Source organism: Hyaena hyaena, unplaced genomic scaffold, assembly GCF_003009895.1.
Source record: "Hyaena hyaena isolate Hyena2069 unplaced genomic scaffold, ASM300989v1 scaffold_38, whole genome shotgun sequence".
NCBI classification, from domain to species: Eukaryota; Metazoa; Chordata; class Mammalia; order Carnivora; family Hyaenidae; genus Hyaena; species Hyaena hyaena.
This window is the reverse complement of record NW_024080670.1, coordinates 2104060-2130221: the sequence shown is the minus strand read 5'-3', so window position 1 is coordinate 2130221 and position 26162 is coordinate 2104060.

The following is a 26162-nucleotide window of genomic DNA, read 5'->3' as shown; positions in this document are numbered from 1 at the left end:
CCTCACCCCAGGGCCCCAGGGGAACTGGAGGGAGGAGGTTCAGGGCCAGGCGGCCGCGGCCCAGGCACAGAACTGATCTTCACGCCTCTCAGGCTGGGGAAAGGGCTCGCCTGGGGTCAACACAATCGATATCTCATCTGTAGCTCTCCTAGCGGAAGTGATGGCTATTGGAACATGGTAATGGGTGTTGTCTTGTGGAAGAGACTAATCTTCCCAGCTGTGGAGGGCTCCGCAGGTGGCCCGCCACTCTCTGCTGCCGCGGGGCACTTTTAAAGCCACAGCCGCCTCGCTGCACACCGGGGGGCCATCCTGGTTTCCCCCGCCACTTCCTGGCACAGAACCTTAGAGGTGACCCTCCTCCAGAGTGTAGACGGGGAGACTGAATCAGTGATTTGTCCAAGGTCACGCACTCAGAGGGTAGCCAGAGCTACATTCCGGTCTCCAGACCCCTCATCTAGTACAATGAATGCTGGCCCTGGCAAACTTCATTGGCCATTAGGGTATGTGGGGTTTTTCATTGACTGGCTCGATGCTTCTGGAAAAGAGACTAGATTCCAAATGCCACTGATGGTGGCCACAGTCCCTACCCTTCCTTAATGTCTCACACGCAGCCAGCTTTATGCATTTCATCACCTTTCTGAACTTGGACTGGTAACACGGAGGCGTTTGCATAGTGGGATGAAGAGGAAGAGAATCAGCTGTGTCCCCTGGTGAAGTGGGACCCCCCACCCCGGCCTTCCTTATCCTGGCTCGCAAGTCACGGAGGCGACAGGCTGTGGGCCCTGAGGCAGCAAGGGCTGCCTCTATCCTGCTCACTGCTGTGGAGGATGTTCAGTGCATGTTTCAAAAATATTAACTGAGTAGCTACTATGTGCGAGGCCCCGTGCCAGGCCCTGGGCACATCAGCCTGGCTAACACAAAGGCCTGTATGTTAGTACCTTCAGGTGCACTTCCAGGGATCTGGCAGTAAGTACCGACCCTCAGGGTTGGGCTTTAGTTTCCCCAAGTGTAAAACCAAACGGCCAGGATCCTAACAACTCCTAGTTTCCCTTTCTTTTTCTTTTTCTTTTTTTTTCAAATATTCATTTTATTTTTATTTTTATTTATTTCTAGGAGAGAGAGAGACACACAGCGTGTGCAGGGGAGGGTCAGAGAGAGAGGGACATACCGACTCTGAAATAGGCTCCAGGCTCTGAGCTGGCAGTCAGCACAGAGCCCGACGCGGGGCTCGAACCCACGAACCGTGAGATCATGACCTGAGCAGAAGTCAGACGCTTAACCGACTGAGGCCCCCGGTGCCCCTCCTAGGTTCCTTTTCTTCCCAAGTGTCTTCTTTACAGCTTGCGTGGCCGCAAAAGTCCCTCACAAAGCCCCTGGGGTCCCTGGTGGTGGTGGCCTGGAGAGCTCAGTAGGGCCAGGCCATAGAACTTCAGACGGGACTCCAGCCTACCTGTGGGAGTTCTGGAATAGCTCAGGGATAGCAGTGTGAAAGGGCTCTGCGCTGATTTCCTCTGCGGCTCTTGAAAGGGCAGAGCTGGGGCCCCTGGGTGGCTCAGTTAAGCTTCTGACTTCACCTCAGGTCATGATCTCACAGTTCATGAGTTCGAGCCCCGCATCAGGCTCTGTGCCAGTGGCTCAGTGCCTGGAGCCTGCTTCAGATTCTGTGTCTCCCTCTCTCTGCCCCTCCCCTGCTCGCACTCTGTCTCTCTCCCTCTCTCTCTCTCAAAACTAAAAAAGAAAAAGAAAGGGCAGAACAATATTTGCTACAGGGAGTGGCTGTGTCTCGAGGAAAAAACAAAACAAAACAGGCAGATTCCTGAGTCGGGCCTCTGAATTATGGGTCCAGAAACCCCCCGTTAACAAGCTACCTGGGCAATTCTGCTGCCCGCTGAAATTTGGAAACCACTGGCCTGGAGAGGAGGCGAACTGCATCCACGGAAGGGGAGACTTGATGCCTGGGCTCCACCAAGGCTCCTCGCTACCCGTCCAGCCTCTGGGATCTGGGCTGGGTGGGGGGCTGTGTGTTTAACCCGGATTATGCAGGCTCGAGCTCCCAGGGCCTTTGAGGGTCCCCCGCACCAGTAACACCAGGGAACACTGGTTGCAGGAACTCAGACCCGGATTTGAGGCAGATGGCGTCATCTCTCTGAGTCTCCATTTCCTCATCCATAAAATGGGCCCAACAGAGCACTTATCTTATGAGGCTGCCCTGAGGAACAAATTATGCACAGAAAGAGCTTAAAACAGGCCAGGCACCTGGTAACCCCGCAACAGATGAGAACCGTCGTTCCTCCTGCGTGGTTACCACAACTGGCTCCCGCTCCCCGCCCCTCCCCCGCACCCTGACCCTGGGAGTGGAGGGCACCAGTTGTGACTAATCATGACACCGGCCACCCCCACTGGGGCTAACAGGGACCCAGCCGGCCACTCAGTTAATACGGTAATGAAGCGGCTGGGAAACAGGAGGCCTTTCCATCTGGGACCCCGGCTGACCCGACTCCTGCCCGAGGTTCGAGAAATCCCTGTGTGCGCCCTGCCCCCCACCCCACCTCCCACAGCCCGGCTGTTTATCCCGGGTGCGATCATTTATTTATGCCATGTTACGCGTGTGCAGGTCCCGTTCCCTTCCCTGCTTGTCTCCCCCTGGGCCTCGCTCTGACCCTCAGGCCTGCTCATGAAGACAGATGTCCGGGGCCGTGGCCCCGATGGAGGCAGCCCCCAGCCCTTTGGCATGGGGGAGGGGTGATACGAGCGAGGTAGGGGTGCAACCCCCCCCCCCCCCCCCGCTTAGGGTAGGAATGGCCCAAGGGAGACTCTTGACAGTTGTGGAGGAGAGATTACCTGCCACCTCCTTTCACTTGCTGGGCGACTTGCCCTAGGGAAAGAGACGCTTATTCATTCCACCATCCCCCACCGTCTGCATCCTTGAGTCCCCGTGCGGGGCCACAGAGGTGAGGGAAACACGGCTCCCCCAAGTACTAGAGAACATGCGGTGAGTCAACAGGCCCAAGGTGCGGGGTCACTTAGGTGGGGGGTCAGGGAGGCCTCCGAGGGTGGTGAGCAGTGGCAGTCTTGTGAGAAGTGCAGGGAACAGCATTCCAGGCAGAGGGAACAGCATGGTTAAGACCTGAGGTCTGAGAAACCAAAAGGGTTGAGTGGGCACAGGAGAGAAAGGGAGAGACACGGAGGGCCTGGGGGGTGGGGTGGGCACAGCCAGGTCACCCAAGGCCTCGTGGGCCTTGGCTTTATTTTAAGAGCACTTGAAGTAACGGGTGTGTTGTGGGCAGGAGGAGTCAGGTGAAGAGAAGCCAAGGCATATTCACAAACCCAGGAGCCCAGCGCTCAGGACCCAGGCCCTTCGGGACCCCCAACTCCACCGTCGTGTGCCTGGGGCTCAGTGAGGTCGATGGCCCTGCTCCCGGGAGCAGCCGTCCCCACGTACCCTGGACAGCGCCTGAGGGGCAGGGTCTCACCAGGGAGTGGGGTCCCTGCTCCGTCTGAGTCCTTCCGACAAGCCAGCTTTGTCAGGCAGCATGGAGGACCCCGGAGCCCCTCCTGGACCCTCCGAGGACCCCTGCAGCGGCCCGAGGGGAAGCTCTGAAAGGCCGCTTTATCTGTGGCCCAGGCCAGATCGCTGGGAAGCGGCCAGTCCAGGCTGACATGCGGAGCCACGCAGCAGTGGCGGCCCTGAGTCCCGGGGCTGCAGATGCAGAGAGAGGCCGGGGCAAAAGGGTGCCCTGGGGGAGCAGCTGGTCAAAGCCCGGCCTCAGAGGAAGACAGAAGACTACACACACATCCCTGTCCCTCCTCGCCACCCCTGCAATCTGGTCACTCAGTCGTAGTGGTCAGTGACATGGCCCTTTGTGTGGTCCCCCGTCCTGTGGGACAAAGGAGGCAGGTAAGGCCAGGTCACCTGTAACCGGACCTCCCGGGCCCGCTCCCCGCTCCTCGGGAACAAACCAGCAAGGAGGGCAGTTTTCCAAATGAAAAGGAGCTTCTGGAAAGATCTATGCCTTTAGCCACCACTGGGCAGACTGGAGGGAATGTGAATCAGCAAGAGGAAATGCCCGAAGGGTTGGTGTGCCCTGCGCAGACTCTTCCTGGGTGCGTGGGGTGGCGCCTCCCGGCCGGGTCTCCTCCACCCCTGCTAAGCCCTGGTTGGCACCGATAATGGCAGCTGTGGAGTCCGTGCGGTGTCTCCTCAGGGATCACTTTTAATGCCCACAAGACACTGTGTACATGCGCTGAAGATAAATCAACGCCAACCCAAGGCTTCCTGCCACAATGGGAAGGGATGGAAGAGAATCAAAAGGACAATATTGTTGGGGGCACCCGGGTGGCTCAGTCGGTCAAGCGCCCGACTTCGGCTCAGGTCATGATCTCACGGTTCGTGGGTTCGAGCCCCGCGTCGGGCTCTGTGCTGACAGCTCGGAGACTGGGGCCTGTTTCAGATTCTGTGTCTCCTTCTCACTCTGACCCTCCCCTGCTCACGCTCTGTCTTTCTCTTTCTCTCAAAATTAAACATTAAAAAAAAGTTTTTTTAAGGACAATATTGTTTATCACAAGGGGGTCGATGCTGTTTGTAACACTTAACATCCTAAATCCGCTTCTGGGCCACCAGGTGTAACTGTTGCTCTTGAGAAATACCAGTCATCATACAGACAGAACAAAGGGAAGCCTCTGGACGTCGGGACGGTCATAGCAGAGCCCAGGCTGGGGCCCAGGCCACCTCTGGGTGAGTGTCAGCCCTGGGGTCAGGAGGGCTGCACGGGGTCCAGTAGGGACAGCAGAGGGGCAGGTGGCCCTGTGGCCCGTGTCGTGTTTGGGCACCAGAGACCTGGCTGGTATGCCGTCAGTGCTATAGGGCCCCCGAGGAGGGGGGTGGCTGGGGCCTCCCGGAGGGGAGGGGAATGACCATGGTGGCCATCGTCACTGCTTGACCCCAGGTGCTGCCGACCAAACACTCAGAGACGCGAGGGTGAGGGATTGGAGGCTCAGAGAGGCAGCAAATCAGGGGCAGAGATGGGATTCGAACCCAGGTCTGTCAAACTCCAGGGGCTGTGGGGTGAAGGCCTGGAGAGATGGTGGGGGGCCGGGGAGCAGTGCTGGGAGGCTGGGAAGGAAACTCAAGCCCGGTCATGCCCACCGCATTCGCCACCATCTCCCCTTCTGGCCCCACACAAGCGTCCTCACGGTGACCATGACAGCCTGAGATTTCCGGACTGCAAACTGCATCATGTCACGCCCCGCCCCCCCACCCCCCCACCCCGGGGTAGCCAAAACCTTCCTGTGGCTCCTCAAGGCTTGAGGCCACCTTGCCCCTCTGGGCCCCGCCCCACAACCCGTTCAGACACCCTTGGATTTTGCCCACCAGCCGGATGGACCCATTGGCAGCCTCTCTAAAGCGCTGCCACCAGCAAGCTGGGCCACCTGGGCTGAGTCTAGCCGTTTTCCCCACTGTCAGGTGAGCCCTGCGCCTCAGAGGCTGCTCCAGCAAGGACGGTGCATGGAGAGTTCCCCACAAACTGTAAAGTCCGAGGTGCCGTGTGACGATGAAGGAGGGCAGACAAACCCAGACTGGCCGGGACGCTGGGCATCTGGCCCTGGCATTCCCCTCCCCCTCGCCTTCCCCTGTCCCCTGGGGAGGCAGATTTATCCCCAGATTTCCCAGCCCATGTTAAGATCGCGGTTTGAAGCCATCCCTGAGGTCACGAGGTCGTGACAGTTTCCCATCGATCTCTTTGTCCCTCCCTGGGCCGCAGCCCTCTGCCCCGCCCGCCAGCCCCCGGAGCCGGATCAGGCTTCAGCGGGCGGCTCCCAGCCTCACTCCCAAGCCCTGGCCCCAAGGAGCCAAAACCCAGAGCGGAGCTTTAAAGCCCTGCCTGCAGGCCATCTACCAGCGGGGGCTGCCCAACCCCTGACCTCGGAGGAGACCTAATGCATCTCCCTGGTTCAGCTGGATCAATGGTGCGTGAAAAACAGCCCCATGTGGGCCAGTTAGGACAGCAGAGAAGGATCCCCTCCCCCGGAAGCCCCCCCCCCGGTGACAGCCACCGAGTTGAGGTCTGTGTGGCACACCCGGGCTCGGGACGTCCCTGCTCTCGTCCACGGCTCCACCGAAATGTCTCAGGCACAAGCCTGCCAGAGCTGGGATCATGGAGTCCAGCAGCCGTGGTTTCAGATAGGGAAACTGAGGCCGGGAGGTATTCCTCAAGGTCCCAGAGCAAGTTCAAGGTGGTTCCTGGGGTCCCCATGGGGCACTGTCCCTGCTCAGCTCTTCTGTCTTCTCCTGTGAGCAAAGGAGTATTTGGGGTGTCACTGGCACCTCGAAAGGCCAAGTTTGGCTCTCCCAGAGCCTTCTAGCCAGACCACAGTGGACACACCAGGCCACCAGGGTAGAGCGCCCTGCCTCTGAGTGGTGAGTGGCAGAAACCAGACCTTTAGGACACTCTTCTGGCTCAGCTGTAACATCCCACCTGGAGCACAAGCCAGAGGCACTGAGCTACCCTGTGCTCAGATCCCCTCGCTCCCCAGAAGGAACAGCAGCTTTAAGTTAGGAAGGTTACCAAGAGCTGGAAGTCCCTGAGACCAAAGTTTCTTCAGTCCTCATGGGACTGCGATAGAAAATCAGAGCTGGTGATCTACCGTGCCCTGCTTTTTAAAAATTTAGTTATGTTACATACAGTAAACTGCACAATGTTAATTTTTTGAACACTTGTTTTATTTTTGAGAGAGAGAGAGAGACAGCATGAGCAGGGGAGGAGCAGAGAGAGAGGGAGACACAGAATCTGAAGCAGGCTCCAGGCTCTGAGCTGTCAGCACAGAGCCCGACGTGGAGTTCAAACTCACAAGTGGTGGGATCATGACCTGAGCCAAAGTCAGACGCTTAAACGACTGAGCCACCCAGGTGCCCCTAAACTGCACAAATCTTAAGTGTAAAGCTTGATGAAACTTTACCATGTAATATACTACGTAACCCCCACCCAGGTCCAGATCTAGAACGTTTCCAGGATCCCGGAAGCCCCCTCCTCCACCCTCCCAGGCACTCTCCCTCCAGCAGTGTATCAGTCAGCTCCTGCTGCATAACAAATGACCACAAACTTAGCGGCCAAAACAACATGCATATAGGATCCTACAGTGTCTGAATCAGGAGTCTGGGTGTGGCTTCCTGGGTCTTCTGCTCAGGGCCTCCCAAGGCCGCAGCCATGGCATCAGTGGGCTGCGTTCCTTTAGGAAGCTCAGGGCTGTCTTCTAAGATCTCATGGCTTTACATGGTTGCACCAGTAAAACTCCTTCACCTTTGTCATGCTCAGTGACCTAAAAGCAGCTCACTGGCCCCACCCACAGTCAAGCGGAGGGATTACAGCAGGAGCAAACACCAGGGGGTAGGATTCAGGGCGTGTACAGGGGGGGGGGGGGTCACTCTAGGTCTGTTGCCAAAGTGGTGCCTACTGTTCTGTCCTCTTTCATCATCGGTTAGAACCCCCTGAAATGGAAGCACACAGTGTCTTTGCTTCAGGCTCCTCTGAGTCCACATTGTGTCTGTGGATTTATCCATGTTGTAGCCGATGTCCACAATCTGTCTCTTTCCACCGCCGCATAGTGTTTCAGTGTGTGAATGCATCACCATTTATTGCCGCGTTGACGGATATTCAGGTTGTTTCCTGTTTCGGGCTCTCCAACCAGAGCTGCCAGCCTATGGGATTCTTGGTTGGATTCTAGAACAGTGAAAGGACAGTAACGGAAAAAACTGGAGACATTGCAGTAAAGTCTGTGTGCCAATAGTAAGTTCTTTGTTTGACAAATGTGCCCTGGTTACATATAAGATGTCAACTACCAGGGAAACTGGGTGAAGAGCATCGAGAAGCTCTTGGCATTATCCTTGCCATTTTGATGTAGCTCGGAAACTCTTCCAAAATAAAAAAATTGTATTTAAGAAACAAACAAGGGGCGCCTGGGTGGCTCAGTCGGTTAAGCGACCGACTTCAGCTCAGGTCATGATCTCGCGGTTCGTGGGTTTGAGCCCCGCGTCCGGTTCTGTGCTGACAGCTCGGAGCCTGGAGCCTGCTTCCGATTCTGTGTCTCCATCTCTCTCTGCCCCTTCTCTGCTTACATTCTGTCTTTCAAAAATAAATGAATGTTAAAAAAAAATTTTTTTTTAATTTAAAGGAAGGTAGGAAGGAAGGAAGGAAGGAAGGAAGGAAGGAAGGAAGGAAGGAAGGAAGGAAGGAAGGAAGAAGTTGCCAGTAAACACCCATTACTGACCATGATGGAGAAGTGGGCACACAACTAGCCCTCCTATAACGTCCATGAAACTGACAAAATGAATGACATGGCTGTTTTCAGGCAGCATGAGCAAGAAGGGAAACATACGAGGTGAGCCCACAGTCACCTAGCTCTCTGCCTAGGGCCAGTTTCCCAACTACAGATGAGAGAGCTCGGGTCCCAGCTGAACAGAGGTATCCCATGAGCTGGGGAGACGAAGGTCAGGATTTGGAACTGCTGAACGCAGCCGGAATCTTCAGGGCTGGGGGAGGGGATGCTGCACAGGGGTAGGTTTCTAAGTTTGTCCAAATCTGGGCGGCACAGGCCCAGGACACTACCTGAGTCTCCCCAGAGGTCAGCTGCTATGAGGTGGAGAGTGGAGCAGAGACGCTGGATGTCAAGAGGTGCTGAGGGATGTTGGAGTTCCAGTCCAGCCCAAGAGGAGAGACCTCATTAACATCAGGGGCGTCCAGCTTTGATAACAGAAGAGTCTGCCCTTAGGAATAAGGACCATGGGGCACGTGGGGGGCTCAGTTGGTTAAGAGTCCGACTCTTGGTTTCAGCTCAGGTCATGATCTCATGGTGTGTGGGTTTGAGCCCGTATCGGGCTCTGTACAGACAGTGCGTAACCGACTTGGGATTCTCTCTTTCCCTCTCTCTCCCTGCCTCTTTCTATCCCTCTCTGTCCCTCTCTCTCTCAAAATCAATAAATAAACTTAAAATTAAAGCAATAAGGAGGCACCTTACTGGGTGGCTCAGAAGGTTAAGAATCCAACTCTTGATTTCAGCTAAGGTCATAATCTCACAGTGCATGAGTTTGAGCCCTGCATCAGGCTCTGTGCTGACAGGGGATAACTGACTTGAGATTCTCTCTTTCCCTCTCTCCCTCTGCCTCTCTCTCTCTCTCTCTCTCTCAAAAATCCATAAGTAAACTTAAAAATAAAGCAATAAGGGGACACCTGAGTGGCTCAGTTGGTTAAGCATCTGACTTTGGCCCAGGTCATGATCTCACAGTTCACAGGTTCGAGCCCTGCATTGGGCTCTCTGCTGAGAGCTCAGAGCCTGGAGCCTGCTTCAGATTCTGTGTTTTCCTCTCTCTCTGCCCCTTTCCTGCTCATGCTCTGATGCTCAACAATAAATAAATGTTAAAAAAATTTTAAGTGTATGAGGTTGCTATTGTTAGTAGCCCCATTAAAAAAAATTAAAATTAAAAAATAAAATAAAGGAATAAGGACCATGCCCTAGAGTGAGCCTTCGTGCCCTAATCATTCCTAAAACCAAGCCCTGACAAGATTCGCAGGGGGAGCAAAATTTGGAGTTTATGTCCTGCCAAGTGAGAGCAGTTTGAAAAACACCTAGGCCTACCCAGAGATCTTCTCTAACAAGATACAAACCCAAGCAGGGTAAGTCCAAGGTGATCGGCCAGTAATGAAACTGCCTACTCCAAAAGGGTTCAATAGACCTTGTAAGAAGATAATGGAATCCAGAGCCTCTCTATTGTGTCGTTATAATGTCCAGAATATAATCAAAAATTACTAGAAACACAGGAATAACACTTCTCTGAATATTTTTAAAAAATTTTTTTTATATTTATATTTGGGAGAGAGAGAGACAGAGCATGAGTGGGACAGGGCCAGAGAGAGGCAGACACAGAATCCAAAACAGGCTCCAGGCTCTGAGCTGTCAGCACAGAGCCCGACATGGTGGTTGAAATGGATTGCAAGATTGTGACCTGAGCTGAAGTCAGACGCTTAACCTACTGAGCCACCCAGGCGCCCCTCCTCTGAATATTCTTATACATGACCTTCGTCTATTATTTCTCATAGTAGAATTACTGGGTCTCACTGTTGTTTTACTAAAATTATGTATTCATCTCCCTGAGATGTTAAGAGGAAAAGGAACCCAAAACCCAGCCCATTCCCCAGTCTTTAGACCATTTTAGTATGGCTGCAACGGGCAATCAATATCCAACACATAGGGCAACTTTGGGCTCCCTAGATTGGGTTTTCACCAGGAGGTGGCCAGACAGGGTCCTCCAAGAGCCTCCATCTCCTTAATATCTTGCTCCTTCAGTGTGGGTTAGAGCTGGTGCCCTCAGATGAAGCTGAACCTTTTTATTGTTATTCTAAATCTCCCCTGTGCCACCAGGGCCAGGGAGAAGGAAAATAAAATCATACCTCATTGCGGTGGACAAATTACCCTTAGAACATGGAAACCTGTGATCACTTACCTATAAGCTCTGCAAGCTCTGCAAACGTCCATTCCCTCCCACCCGTACTTCCTTACCTCAGTCACACAGGATGGCAGGAATTGGGGCCCTTCATGGTTGGGATCGTCTCCACAGCCAAGGTGGAAGGGACCCCGTGGGAAAGAGTTTGCCTGCTGGGGCACAAGGCACTCTCCACACTGTGGCACCTGTGAGTTGCATGCCAAGTATTGGCTAGCCCTGGGAGAGAACCAGAACTGACAGAGAGAAATGAGATCTGGGGGGTGCCTGGGGGGCTCAGTCAGTTGAGCATCCCACTTTGGCTCAGGTCATGATCTCGTAGTTTGTGGGTTCAAACCCCGCATTGGGATCTGTGCTGACGGCTCAGGGCCTGGAACCTGCTTCAGATTCTGTGTCTCCCTCTCTCTCTGCCCCTCCTCCCCCCATTCTTGTGCTCTGTCTCTCTCTCTCTCTCTCAAAAATAAATAAACATTAAAAAATGTTTTTATTTTATTATTTTATTTTTTTTATATATTTTTTATTTATTTCTAGGAGAGAGAGAGAGAGAGACAGCGTGAGCAGGGGAGGGTCAGAGAGAGAGGGAGACACAGACTCTGAAACAGGCTCCAGGCTCTGAGCTGGCAGTCAGCACAGAGCCCGACGCGGGGCTCGAACCCACGAACCGCGAGATCATGACCCAAGCGAAAGTCGGACACTTAACCGTCTAAGCCATCCAGGCGCCCCTAAAAAATGTTTTTAAATAGAAATAAGATCTGGCCCTGGTCTTAAGAGAGCAGCTGGTGCAGAGTAGGTGTTAATGAATATGCTCTGGATGGATGGATGGATGGATGGATGGATGGATGGATGGATGGATGGACAGACGGATGGATGAAGCTGGAGAAGCCACCTCTTTCCCTGCTCCAATTGCTAGGACAGAGAAGAAGGAAAAGAAGGGAGTATAAGGTCAGTGTTTGGTCTAACCGCTGTCATTCTGTGAACTTCCACTCCACCAGGTGAGACGGATGCCATGGAACCCACACACAGTGGGCAGGGGAGCATATCATAGACCTGGAAACATCTATATATGTAAAGAGTCAAGGAGGGTTAGAAAGAAACATGAAGCAGAGCGAAGAGGTAGACAGTGGTAGGAAGGGACTATTGGCTGGGGGCTTCCTTTATCCTAATTATCTCCATGGTGGTGAATGCTGAGATCGCCCTCCCCTCCGATAACCGCTGCATTACTTAGTCATTGGAAATAGCGTTTAAAAATTTTTTTTTAATGTTTTATTTATTTCTGAGAGAAAGAGAGAGAGAGAGAGAGACAATGTGAGCAGGGGAGGGACGGAGAGAGAGGGAGACTCAGAATCCGAAGCAGGTTCCAGGCTCTGAGCTGTCAGCACAGAGCCCTATGCGGGGCTCGAACCCACAAACCCTGAGATCATGACCTGAGCCGAAGTCGGACACTTAACCGACTGAGCTACCCAGGCGCCCCTGGAAATAGCATTTAAACCATTCACCTGCTTCCACGTCACAGTCCGAAAGAGTGAGGATACCTGTGCATAGGTTGGAGTTTGGATTATCAGTGAGTCCTACCCAGAGGAGCTCCATCTGTCCTACCTGCATACATGGTGGAAGTTTCTTTATTTTTTAATTGTGGTGAATACACGTAACATTTGCCATCTTAGCATTTCTAAGTGTGCGATTCAATGGCATTAAGTACATTCACGTTCTGTGCCACCGCCACAACCATCCATCTCCAGAGCTCTTTCATCTTGCTGAACTGAAACTCTGTGCCCATTAAACACTAACTCCCCCTCCCCGCTCCCCCCAAGCCCGTAAGAAGGGACTATTTAACCAGCGTCCCGAGGGGAGCCTTTCTGAACTGGTGACATTTGGGCAGTGACCTGCGCTAGCCCCTCAGATATGGGGAGAAGGGCGTTCAAAGCAGCAGATGCAAAGGCCCTGAGGCAAGAGTGGGGTCATGGGTTCAAGGAGCAGCAAGGGGGCTGCTGGTGGGAGGGTGGGTAGAGGAGAAAAGAGAAGCGAGAAGGAGGAAGAAGAAGGAAGAAGGCAGATCATGCAGCGTCTTGTGGGCCGAGGAAGACTGTCTTTTGCTCTGAGCGAGAGGAAAGGTGTCTAGAAGCTGTGGGGCAGAGATGTGTCCTGGCCCCCGGCCCCCTCAATGGCGTGGCCTCTACTGGCTGCTGAGTGGCGGACGAGGCCCAGTCTGGAGACCATTAGGAGGCTACTGCCCGGTCCAGAAGATCCGCGGTAGGAGCTTGGGCTGGGGTAGGGTGGAGGTGATGGCCAATGTCAGGGTCAGGATCCATTCGGAAGGTGGAGACGCCAAGAACAGCTGCAGGCTGGACGCAGAGGTGGGAGGAAGGGAGAAGCCAAGAGGCACCAAGCTTCTAGGCCTATCGAATTCTCTGATTCTTGACCTTCTCTCAAAACTAGTGTGCGCTACTGTCGTCATGAGAAAGGCCGGGGGCAAAGGCATGTCTCTTACTCGAGGGGGAGAAAAGCATCCTGTGTGGGAAGCGGTCCCCATGTGGTGGATGGCGGGAGGCGCCATCTTTCTTCCCGGGCGGGTGACCCTGCCCGCCGCACCTAGGCTGCCCTTCTTCCTGCTCATTCTCCGCCTCTGCTGTCCCCCCAGCCCCTGCCCAGGGCCCGCAGGGGTGAACAGAGGAGCCGGCCCAGAACAGGGGTGGGAGGTGGAGGGAAGACCAGGAGCAGCAAGGAGGCTTTGATGAGTTGAATGAAATTCCTGCTTTGGGTGAAAAGAACCTCTTTCTCCTCCGTCACTGGGGTCCCAGCCCAGACTGGGATCCCGACATACCCAGTCCCTCCTGGGCAAGGACTGTCCCCGGCATCTCCCTGCATCCCCGCCTCGGCCACTCCCAGTGTTTACCAGCGTTTACATGCAGAACCGGGGCCCCTTCCGGCGTCACCCTTGTGTCCAGCGTCACATAGGCTCGGTGGCTCTAGCTGGGCACCTTCCCCCCTCGGGGTTCTGGCCCCCGAAGCGTTCTCACTGCTCTTCTGCACCCACACGCCTCCTTTCCATCCCTCTCTGCTCCCCGAGGCTCAGCTTCCTTCAAGGCTCAGTGTCCCTGTCCCCCCTCTTCCCGCCCCGACCCTAGTAGTCGCCCCAAAAGGCCTCTTCCCTGGCACACTCCGTGACTGTATTCACGATTATCCCTGGGATTTTTACCTGATTGTCTGTCCCCTGCTTCCTGCTCGCCTCGAAATTCCCAGCCCCTCGCAGAACCCACGGTCCATAATCAGGGCTCAAAACATACTTATTCAATGATACATAAATTATGGAGAGGCGGCTAAAACTCTGAAAAGGCACCACGCAGGAGCTGGTATGCAAAACAGGCTTTGAAAGTAGATGACATGTCAACATGCCAAGACAGATAAATGGAAGTTTCCAAGGAAAGAGCTCACTGTGAGCACACGGATGGAAGGAGACTGTGGACCCCTGCAGGGACTCGAAGCTGCATGTACAGCAAAATTAAAAAAATGTTAACCTTTCTTCAAAAAAGAAAACTTACTAAATGAATGACTGTCCATCTGGGTGGGTGGGTGGATGGATGGATGGATGGACGGACGGGTGGATAGACAATGAGGATTCAATCAAATCTGTTAAGGAAGCAGAAACAGACCTGAGGAGAAAAAAGGACTCATAAAAGTGGCTGCGTTGAATTAAGGCCAAGGAAAGCTGCTTTACCTCCAGACCATGTCCACTGTCAACCCTTGTGTTACTGGCGCCTGTCTGCCAGACTCTCCCCTGCCCCCAGGGCCCCTGCCCCACCCGGGGTGCACTCCCAGCAGCCCTTCCACATGTAGCCACTCCCCTCTATAGGAAGCTACTCCCCTCCACAGGTAGCTACTCCCCTCCACAGAGAGCTACTGCCATCCATGAGTAAGCTACTCCTCTCCACAGATAGCTACTCCCCTCCACAGGTAGTTACTCCCCTCCACAGGTAGCTATTCCCCTCCACAGATGGCTACTCCCTTCCACAGGTAGCTACTCCCATCCATGAGTAGCTACTCCTCTCCACAGATAGCTACTCCCCTCCACAGGTAGCTACTCCCATCCATGAGTAGCTAGTCTTCTCCACAGATAGCTACTCCCCTCCACAGGTAGCTATTCCCCTCCACGGATAGCTACTCCCTTCCACAGATAGCTACTCCCATCCACAGATAGCTACTCCCATCCACAGGTAGCTACTCCCCTTCACAGGTAGCTACTCCCATCCATGAGTAGCTAGTCCTCTCCACAGATAGCTACTCCCCTCCACAGGTAGCTATTCCCCTCCACGGATAGCTACTCCCTTCCACAGATAGCTACTCCCCTCCACAGATAACTACTCCCCTCCACAGATAGCTACTCCCCTCCACAGGTAGCTACTTCCTTGCTCACTACTTTTTACCAAACCTGGAGCAAAAGCCCCGGGCATGAGGGTGGCTAGGAGACAGGCCCTTTGTCCAAGCCTTGGCCCAGGTTGGGGGGCTCCCTCCTCCCTGCTCCCTCTGCCATCTCCCTTGGTGACTTTTGTCCTTGGATGGTCTGCGTGCTCAGAAGAGGTTTCATTCTCTGGCGACCGGGCGGCCATTAGGCAGAGGCGGACGCATTACCCTCTCAGCGCACAATGGTTGGCTAATTCAGTTATTCTCTTTCACCTGAAGACTTTCTTTGCAGCCGGAGCCTCCCCTTCGGAACAGGGCAGGCCCCATCTGTCGGACCGTTTGCTCCAGTGTCTCCGGCCCATTATGCCTCCACTCGGAAGGCTGGATGGAGCGCGTGCGAGCAAGCGTGTCTGCCTATCCGCTGTCTCTCCCACTTGTGTCTTTATCCTTCTCCCAGGGCTGAACAGAACTTGCTTCAAAGAATGATGTCAGATGTGTGCAAAACAGACCAATAAAGCCTAATGCACTCGCTCGCCTTTGTCTCCTACAGAACGTTTCCCACTCAGAAAGCCACTTAAAACACATCAGCACTAACTCCACAAAACAGCCACTTGTTGGCTAATTGTGCTAAGCAGCTGTCAGCAGGCCTGGGGGAGGGGCGGGGGGGGGCCTGCAGCCCAGCCCTCAGGCCACACTTCCAGGAGAAGCCCCTCTGCCCCCCACGGAGCCCAGCTCCTGGGGAAGGGTGCCTAGCCCAGGCGTCTGCCTCTGCAACTGGGAGCCCTCCCTGGGTGGGGGGCATCCCTGGGTGGGGAGAGGAAGCAAGCCCAGGGTAGAATTCTCTCCCAGCTCTGCCAACTCGCTATGGGACCCTGAGGGGTTCAGGGCCCATCCCAAGCCTCATGTATCACTGCCTGTATATCACTCGAGCAGTCGGACCGTGGCTCCCACAGTCCCTTCCAGCTTCCAAATGCCACCTGGCGTGGCGTTCCAGGATCCTCAGACAGACCTGGGCTCAAATCCCACCTCAGCTGCCGACTGGCGGCGTGCCCCGTGGCTGCAGCCTCTCTGAGCATCACCTTCTCATCGAGAAAACGAGACGATGCAGTGCCTGCCCTCGTCGGGTACTGGAAGAATTCCCTGAAGTGCCCGTATGGACGTTGGAGCCAGAGGCACAGGCCCTGCACTCAGGAGCTCACAACCTAAAGGCTGGGGCCCCCTGACCCAGTCTCAGGAATCAAGAACCAAGCCAGCACAGGGTTTGGTCAGAGGCAGGGCAGGATCGCAGTTAGCAGGAACCAGTACATACAAAGGCCCTGAGGCAGGACTGAATTGGAGGATCAGAAAAGAGCCCAGAGGGAAAGGCTAGAGCAATGGCAAGAGCTGGGTCCGAAAGACCCTGGAGGCCCCGGTTAGGGGCTTGCCTTTATCCAGATGGGCAATAGGGAGCCACGGAAGGGATGAGGGCATCGGAGAGCATCAAAGTGTTCCCGCTAGATTTCTCTGCTTCAGAGGCCCTGCCTGACTTCCAGATGGAAATAACTTGGGCAGTGGGGGACAGGGCAGAAGCGGGGAGCTCACCCTCTGCTGAATGGGCGAGGAAAGCACTGACTGGGGGGCAGAAGCGACCGATCCTCCCCTGGATGGAAAGAAGGAGGAGCCAGTGTTCCTCGCTCTGGCTCCTTGAGACCCCTCGCCCGCTGTCCTCGCTGGCGTGGCTGCTGCCCAGCCTGGCGAGGCAGGGGTTAAGCACCACAGCGCCGCAGAAATCAGAGGATTACAGGTTTGCTGGTGGCCTGTCCCTTCTGTCACACAGGCTCCGGTGCACCCTGCTATCTTTGGGCTCAACTGTCACAGCAGTGCACTGTATCAGGACTCTATTAGGGAGGCCCCAGCCTCAGGTCACCGCTGTCAGGCCCAGGGTCCCGAGGAGGATGAGTCCTCACCCCCCTGTGCCTGCACTTGAGGACAGCTCTGGCTGCTGGTCAATGCAGCTTCCTCCTGTCCCTTCCCCCGAGGCTGGGGAGCCATGGGCATGGCGGGCACACGTGAGCTCTGAGGTCTGGGCAGCCCCGGGTTTGAATCCCACTCCCGGACCTCGGATGCGAGGGTCAAACCTCCGCTCCGTGGGTCTCTCAACTGTGAAGACAGCGGTGGTGGCTCCTCAGGGAGGCAGGGACAGGTTCCAATGAGCCACTGCAGCCGCTGCTATCATTCCCCACTTCCCTAACCCTGCCTGTGCGCGCTGCAAGGTGCGAGTTATTTTTATTACCCCATCTTCTACCTCGCAGCCAAGTTTCCCCCTTGGCTTTGGCTCTGGCAGCTCAAAGTCAAAGTGAACCGTTGGTCAAAATAACTGGCTCTTCCCAGGTTCCTGGTATAATTACCGTCTCCCTCATCGTTGCTTCTGACGGCTCGTCTCTTTCTTTCCTTTTTCAACTTGATTTTCACGGTTCTTCGTGCGTGTGATGTAAGGGGTGGGTGCGCAAATGAAAATAACTTCATTGCTTCTTTTTCTCGTTTTCAAAGTAAACTTGCTCATTACGAAAAACATCCAGATGATGCAGAAAGGCAGAGAGAGGAAAAACCATGAGATGATTTTATCGCAGGTAGTTTGTAGCAGGGATAGAATAAGAAGGCCCCCTCTTTATAAAACTGGGGTGCTCCCTGCTTCCCCTCAGGATCTGGCTTGCCTCAAAGCCTCCCTAGATCTCTGTGGCCCGGGGGTCTTTCCTTCTATTGAGCTCATTTCTTTTCATCTCCATGAGCATTTATGGAGCGTCTGTTTTGGACCCAGCCCTATGGACTCACTCCCTTCTGCCCGCGCTTAACTACTGTTGCATGATTTCATCACCCTGCATCTAGACTTCTCCAGGGCCTGGGCTGTCCGGCTCCTGGAGGGCACATGCACTCTGTTGTTCCCGAGTGCGACTTCAGGTCACCTGGGAGAAGGGACAGCTGCCGTGACCGGCACGTGCTGGCCACCAGGTCAAGTCCTTTGCGCACACGCTCTTGTCTGATCCTCGCACTGGCCGTGGGAAGTGGGCATTGTTATTACTCACACCTTATAGATGAGGAAACTAAGTTCAGACAGGCTAGAGAGCTTGCCCCAGAACCGCAGCGGCAGAGCTTCGAGCCGGGATTTAAACCCTAGTCTCAGAGGTCGAGGCCCACGCTCTGAGCTCCCACATGGGGCAGCCTCTTGGGACAACCCCGATCCTACAGGGCAGGGGATAGATGCCCTCAGCGAGGTATGCCCAGGACAGGAAGGCCAATGCCATCACCCACAGGGGCTTGGGAAGGCTTCCTGGAGGAGGTGATGCGCGACTGAATTTTTTGTTTTTGTTTTTTTTAATATTTTTATTTATTTCTAGGAGAGAGAGAGAGAGAGAGAGACAGAGTGAGCAGGGGAGGGTCAGAGAGAGAGGGAGACACAGAATCTGAAACAGGCTCCAGGCCCCGAGCTGTCAGCACAGAGCCCAGCGTGGGGCTCGAACCCACGAACCGCGAGATCATGACCTAAGCGAAAGTCGGACGCTTAACCAACTAAGCCACCCAGGCACCCCTCGACTGAATTTTGAAGGATGCACAGGCGTCGGCCAGGTGGAAATGAGCAGGAAAGCACTGGAAGGTAAGGAAATGGTGTGTGGGACTGGCCAAAGGCATGAGTCGGTTGGGGTGGGAGAATGCAGTGCTGTAAGGCGGGCTCGGAGGGAGGGGAGTGAGGCCGTCAGCCGGCTGTGCCCTGACGGGCCTTATGCACTCCGTTCAGGCATCTGGACTTGAGCTTGAGGCCGGCGGTTCAAGACGAGCTCTCACTGGAATTCTAGGGCTTCCTCGGAGGCTGCCAGGCAACTGGATAAACCCGAAGGAGGCGGCCCCAGCTCAGGCCCTGCGGCCAGGCCCCCACCCGGGTCTCAGACAAAAGTGCAGCCGGTTATACGCTTAGATTTTCTGTGTCAAGTTTCAGTCGAAGGGTTCTGCGGCACACACGCCTGAAACCGCTCCCGCAGGTGGGGACTCGTCAGCCCGGAGGGACATGCTCAGGGACATGCTCGGGTTTTTATGATTTGTTTGTTCTTCAAAAACGTTGATGTTGATTGAGCCCCGCCCTCTGCCCTCCCTGCCCCAGGCTCCAGGGAGGGTGTGGTCCTCGGCTTGGGTCGCTGGGGGGCCTGGGCCTGGGGTCAGGCTTCTCAGCGGCTCCCTGGGTTTACCTAGAATGTTCCCAAGTGTCCCCTCTCTGGGTCTCGGCACCCTGGCCCTCGGACTTGATCTGTGCTTACGGCCGCAAAGCGGAAGTAACCTCACCCTCAGCCAGTTTTGGTTTTTTAATGTTTTATTTATTTCTGAGAGGGGGGGGCAGCGTGAGGAGGGGAGGGTCAGAGAGAGAGGGAGATACAGAATCTGAAACAGATCCAGCCTCTGAGCTGTCAGCACAGAGCCTGACGCGGGGCTCGAACCCACGAACCGTGAGAGCATGACCTGAGCCGAAGTCAGACACTAAACCAACTGAGCCCCCCCAGGCGCCCCTAAGCCAGTTTTCATGAAAGCAATACTGGCTCTTAATCGGGCAGTGGCTGGCCGAGGCAGAGCCTCCCAGATCAGGAGAAAACAATCGCAGGGCACCAGGGTGGCTCAGTCGGTTAAGGTTAAGTGTCAGACTTCGGCTCAGGTCATGACCTCACCGATCGTGAGTTTGAACCTGTGCTGACAGCTCGGAGCCTGGAGCCCGCTTCAGATTGTGTCTTCCTCTCTCTCTGCTCCCCATCCCCCGCTCGCACTCTCTCTCAAAAATGAGTAAACATTAAAAAAAAATTTTTTAAGGAGGAAGAGGGACACCTGGGTGGCTCAGCCGGTTAAGCATCTGAGGTCGGCTCAGGTCATGATCTCACGGTTCATGGGTTTGAGCCCTGCATTGGACTCTGTGCTGACAGCTCAGAGCCCTGAGCCTGCTTTGGATTCTGTGTCTTTCTCTCTCTCTGCCCCTCCCCCCGCTCACGGTCTGTCTCTCTCTCTCTCTCTCAGAAATAAAAATTAACATTAAAAAAAGAGAGAGAAAATCATGATAAGCACATTGGCCGCCAGCCATCACCAGAACCCATGCCCAGCACTTCTTCTGTGACAAAAGCGCCACACGTCATGTCTCATTGAATCTGTAGAATCACCCACTTTGCAGGTGGAAGAACTGAGGCTCATCCAGGAGGCCGGCTGCTCAAGACACACAGCAACCAATCAGTGGAAGCAGGAGCCTGCGGTTTAGAACCTCCTCCCCCGGGGGCTTCCCACCTTCCCTGTGGGCCTACAGCCACAGTGAATGCGGCCGATGCCCTCCAGGCTGAGACGTCCCCAGGAGCACCGCGTAGGCCCTACCTCCTCAGGTAAGCCAGGAAGTGCTTCTAAGGAAGAAGGATGGAGTTGGTTCTAGAAGCAAGGGGAAGGAGCAGGTGTTAGTACCTAGCACGGGAGAGTGGACAGCTTGGAGCTGGGGTCTGGTCCTGCCTGCCTCGTTCCCACCTTCGGACAGCATATCCCCGCCCCCCGACTCCATCATGGGGGCCCGGGGACCCGCGGGCTGAGACCCACGGACTGGCGGGGCCCAGATCTCGGGGCTCTGCAGGAGAACCGGCGAGCGCCGTACCTGGGGCCCCGCGCATTGGTACCTCCCTTCCCCCGAGTCCGCACCCGGGCTCCGAGATGACCGCCCAGTGGTGTCTGCTGGGGCCTCCCTGCCTGCGGGCAGCCACTTCCAACCCCGGGACGCACGCCCTGGAGAGGCTGTCCGCGAAGCCTGTGCTGAGGCTGCGGAAGGTGTGTCTCTCCCTCTTGGCCTCCCCTTCTGCCTCTGGGGTCAACCTTTTCTCAAGCAACAGGGGCCCCGTCGCCTTCTCAGCTCCCTCACACCACATCTGTGGGTTTCTCGGCCTTTCCTGGAGGTGGTTGGGCTGGGGGCGGGGCCCACAGGGCCTGGGCCTGTCCCTCTCCCTCTGCTCTGCGGGGCACCGGCTGACGCCAGCAGGGCACGCGTGGCAGGGAAGCCTGTGGCCTGACGCAGACCTTCCAGGAAGTCTGGCCGAGGCACACTTGACCCGGCCGTGGCCTTACGTCCAACGCTGGTGTTAGATCAGGCTGCACAGTAACCCCCATGGGGCCCAAGCATCAGGGAGGGCGCTCTCCCCAATGCCTGTGGTCCCTGGCACTTCAGGAGTTCATTGATCTTCCCGGGGGGGGGGGGGGGGGAGGAGTGTCGTTTGCATCCTTTTTAAATTTTTATTTATTTATTTTTAAATGTTTTATTTATTTTTGAGAGNTTGATTTTTCTTCAGTTAGTGAAGAAAGGGTGTTGAAATTTCCAACTACATTTGTGCATTTTTCTACTTCTCTTTTTAGTTCTGCTAATTTTTTCTTCATGTATTTTGAATATCTGCTATGAGATTTATACCCATTTATACTGGCTATATCTTTATAATGAATCCAACTTTTTTTTTTTCTTTTTCTGAGAGAGAGACTGACAGCATGAGCAGGGGAGTGTCAGAGAGAGGGAGACACAGAATCTGAAACAGGCTCCAGGCTCTGAGCTGGCTGTCAGCACAGAGCCCGACGCGGGGCTCGAACCCACGAACCGCGAGATCATGACCTGAGCTGAAGTCGGACGCTCAACCGACTGAGCCACCCAGGTGCCCCTGCATCCTTCTTCTTAAGGGGCAAAAAAAATTCCTCAAACACTTCTTCTAGGGTGAGTCCTATTTTGAGTTGGGTTCCCCAAAAAGGGCAAGGTTCTAGAAAGTCAGTGCTTTAGCTAACCATGACGTTTATCGTGGAAAAGAGCCACTAGGTTTATGTGGCTACGACTCACTTTTGCAGCTGGGGTGAGAAGAGGCTGGGGCGGGGCAGGGGGGTGAGATCTCTGTGATTTTTCATTAATTTGTTCATTTGGCAAATATATGTGTTGAGCTGTTGGGTGCTGGGCTCTCAGGATGTAACTCTGCCTCGGGAACTCCCAGACCCTCGGGGAATTAGGCTGTTAGTATCACAGCTTTGGGACAGGGCAGGCCCCACCTGGGAAAGGGAATTGCTTCATAGCCTCGGGGAGGCAGGAGAGCATCCCTTAGAAGACTGAGTCTGGCTGAGACCTGGAGGAGAGGAAATATTACCAAGAGGAAGGGAAGGGTGTTCTGGGCGGATGGAGCAGCACGTGCGAAGGCTAGGTGGTAAGAGAGCGCTAGACCTGTCTGGGGAACTGAAGAACTGAAGGGCCAGTGTGGCTGCGGGGAGGCACCCAGCCAGGGTGGAGGGGCTCCGGGGACAGGAGAGCAGTTAGAGGAGAAGGTGTGAGATCCTTGGGTGGGGCAAGGAGTGTGGAGGCTGCTGAGGAAAGGATGCAAAGGAGTGGCTCCATCCAGTTAGCGGAGGGAAGTTCAAGGTCTGGCTTCAGAAGGGCCCAAGCTTCAGATCCTGGTTCTGCCACTGGGTGATCTCGGGGCAGTTGCTCCAACTCTCTGAGCCTCCCCGTCTCCAGCCGTAAGATGAAGATGATCAGTTTCCGCAGCTGAGATTCCGTGTGGCGCTGTCGGCCCAGCACCCCACCTGGGCCCGAAGCTGCCACGGCAGGCTTTTCGCCTCATTTGCTCACTGAGGTAGCGTCACAGCCAGAAAATAATAGACACTCAGTAAATACGTGCCAGGTGAACAGAGAAGTGGACCGTGGTTTGGAGGGGCAATCCGGGGTCAACCTGGGGTCCCTCTTGACTATGGAAGGCAGGGGGATAAGAAAAAGTAGCAAACCAGGGGCGCCTGGGTGGCTGAGTCATTTAAATGTCCGATTCTTGACTTTGGCTCGGGTCGTGATCTCTCAGTTCATGAGTTCAAGTCCGGCGTCAGGCTCCATGCTGTCAGCACAGAGCCTGCTTGGGATTCTCATTGTCTCTCTGTCTCTGTCTCTCTCTCTCTTCCTCTCTCAAAATAAGTAAATAAATTTAAAAAATAAAGAAACTAGCCAAACCAATCATCAATGTTACAGGCAGGTGGAAGGAGTGAAGTAATTTACATACATTAGCATTTCCCCTCCAGGTGAGGGCGGTTCAGCCCTGAGGCTCCGAGGGAGTCAATAAATTGCCCAAGGTCACCCAGAGGGAGAGAGCCCTTTGACCCTGAAGACTTCCAAGTTCAACCCTGAAGCCCAAGGCCTCCAAGGTCATGTTCCACAGGGGTTCTGCTCACCCTGCTGGCCACCGACTCTCCACTAAGCTACACGCAGGCATAGGAGGGTCTGGTGGGGACAGAATTCGCTGGTCCCCGGAAAGGGCCTGGTCCCAAGGGCCCTGCAATTCGCCAACAGCTATTTACCCATCACCTACTTCATGTGCCACCTCGGATACGAGCAGGAAGCACACAGGAGGCTCGCACAGGGGGAGGGGAGGGACATCAAACTTGAATTCCCAGTGGGTGGAGCCCTGTGTTGGACGAGGCTGGCAAGCTGACTGTCATGGCGCCATCAGCAGTTAAACTATTGGAATACATCTCCCTCACGTGGTGGGACCCACTACACAGGCCCGGTCACACCCACCAATTGAAGGGTTAAGCCCGCCCGGCCTGGAGGGCCTGCAGCGTGCGGCTGGGGTCTGCCCCAGCATCCGTTCTGACCGTTCTGATCCGTCGGACGTGGCTGTGATAGTTTACATGTCAGCCCCGCGTGCGGGGGCCAGGAGAGGGTTGAAGGGGGCCTGGCCTGCTGGGTGAGGGGCGGTGACCGGCAAGGCTCCTTGACAAAGGGCTGTGAGTTGGGTGGGTGAAGAGAGAGAGGCAACGGTCAAGCCAGGTGGAAGGCTCCCCAGCTGCAAAGGCTCAGGGCCGGAGGGGCGGGAAGTAGGAGGAGGGAATCGGTGATGAACTTGGAGGAGGCCTGTGGCTGGATCCGCTGGGCCTTGTGAGCCAGGGGAAGAGATCTGGTTTCCTTACAAGGTCAGTGCACCAGAAGGGTTCTAGGTGGGGGAGGAGCCTGGCCTGGTGGGGGGAAGCGGAGGCGGGCTGGGAGGTGGGTAGGAGGAGAGGCTGTGGCCTGGTGGAGGCAGGGGTGGGGGTGGGGGTGCAGAAGAAGGTCAGGAAAAGGGATGGAGAAGGAAGCTCAACCGCACAGGCGAGCAGAGAGGTCAACTACATCAACACACCCGTTTGTCCCCACCCGTCAGGTCCTGGGACCTGATGTTTGCTGCCCCAGAGTCCTCAGAGACCATTCTGGAGCCTTCTGCAGGTTCTGAGGCTCTGCTCCCTCGCCCCGCCGAGCGGGCAGGTGTGAGCGCGGCAGCTCCCCGGAGCGCCAATTCCGAAAATGACAAACGAGGACCCAATAAGAAGGTTGGAAAATGGGCACCTCTGCGCCTCCCTGTGTCTATTGCAGGGTTTGGAAATGGCTGAGATGAAAGAGCCTCAAGGAGGGGTGCCCGCTGGGCAAAGGAGGGGCCCCAAGAAGCCGCTGCCACTGGAGCAGGGGGCAGGAGGCCGGGCTGGGCAGGGGAGGGGACGGGAGGGGCACAGACAAACGTCCAAGGGGACACACAGGAAAACCCAGTCGCGGTGTGGCCTGAGATCGGGGGTGGGGGTGCGTGTGAGATGCGGGCCTTGAGGAGCAATTTAAAAGCCTCCAGCCCCTTCGCCCATCTGAACACCCCCGTCTCTCTGCACTGCCCCCCCCCCACCAAAAAGAGAGAGAGAGGAGAGAGCAAGAGAAAGAAGGAAAACAAAATATCTACAGTTGTCGAGACAAGAGGAGAAAAATAGAGGCAAACATCCGTAATTTTCTCTGTGGGGCTTTGCGGTAATTGAGCCATTTGGATAAAAATAAAGGCAGCAGGCCCCTTAGGTAAGAAGAGCTTTTGCAATCTAAGAAGCCTGAATTATGCGTCTTGTGTCACTTGAAATCCCCCATCCCCCGCCTTCCGCGGGCGACCCAAACCACTTTCCCTTTTCTTATTATTTTTTTAAGTACCCTGTCAAATGTCGTCTGGAGAGCAGAGAATTTCAGCTGTCACAACTAATTTCAATTTTCCCATGTGCTTCCCCCCTCCCTACTCCCCACCCCCCGTGTTTGGGGGGGAGGGGCCAGGCGGAGCCCCCTTTCCCTCCCATTTGCATCCCCTCGTTCTTTTTATTTATCATTATTGTTATTTCAAAACCAGATGTACATCGCGTATCTGCATGGGGAGTGTTTAAGGAGGGCGGTTTGCTCCTGTGGGAGGCTGGGCCTGGCCCTTGGTCTCCAGCTACGCGCCTCCCCCGCCCCCCAAGCCCCCCAGCAGGTGCGCCCCACCCTGAGCCGCTGGGAGCCTGCAAGTGATGCAAAGGGCACAACCCGTGCCCTTGAGGAGATGACAGTCTGGTGAAGTCGGGGAGACAAGGGGGCAGAGAGATGGGCGTCGAGCGTTTGGCGTGCTGGCCGGCGGCTGCGCGCGGACAGGGGCGCGGTGGACGCAGGGTCACCGTTAGCCCGGCTACTGTGAGGCCTGGGCCAAGGGGCCGTGCTTGAGCTGACTTCTGGAAGCCAGGGGACGCTCGCTTGCTTCCCGGACAACTTGGGGAAGGGAGTTCCAGGCTGAGGGAACAGGCATGAACAAGGGCTGATGTTCGGAGTCCAATCTGTGTTATTCGTGAGTTAAAGTGCTGGCCCCCGGGAACTCCGAACATCACCTTATTTGGAAATAGGATCCCTTGGGCGTAATTAGTTAAAACAAGGTCACCCTGGGGTAGGAGGGGACTTTACTCCAATATGGCTGGACTGAGATGCATGGGGGGGGGGCGGTGGAGAAGGCCAAGCACACCTGAAGGCGGAGACTGGGACGATGCTTTTAGGAGCCCCCGCAGCTGGCGGGGGGGAGGGGCCACTGAACAGGGCCTCCGGGCCTTCAGCAGGGACCTGACCACAGACTCCAGAACCGAGTGGGACAAGGAACTTCTGTGGTTTAAGCCGCTCAGTGTGTGGTGCCCTGTTACAGGGGTCGCAGCAAACAACTCCGTGTGGACGCGGGAAACGGTGGTGCTGAGGCGTGCGTGTCGTGTCCTACAGCCGGGTGGCTGCTCGGCGCCCGAGGGGGTGGGGCTGGAGTGGCAGGGCAGATCTTGCAGATCCGGGACACAGTAGGGACTGGGGGGGAGGGCAGGAAGGGGTGGGATGAGATGGGCTTTGTCACACGCTCACCCTGGTTACAGGCAAAGCCCGAAGCGGCCAAGACACAAGACGTTCCCTTCCTCTCCCTTCCTCTCCCTTCCTCTCCCTTCC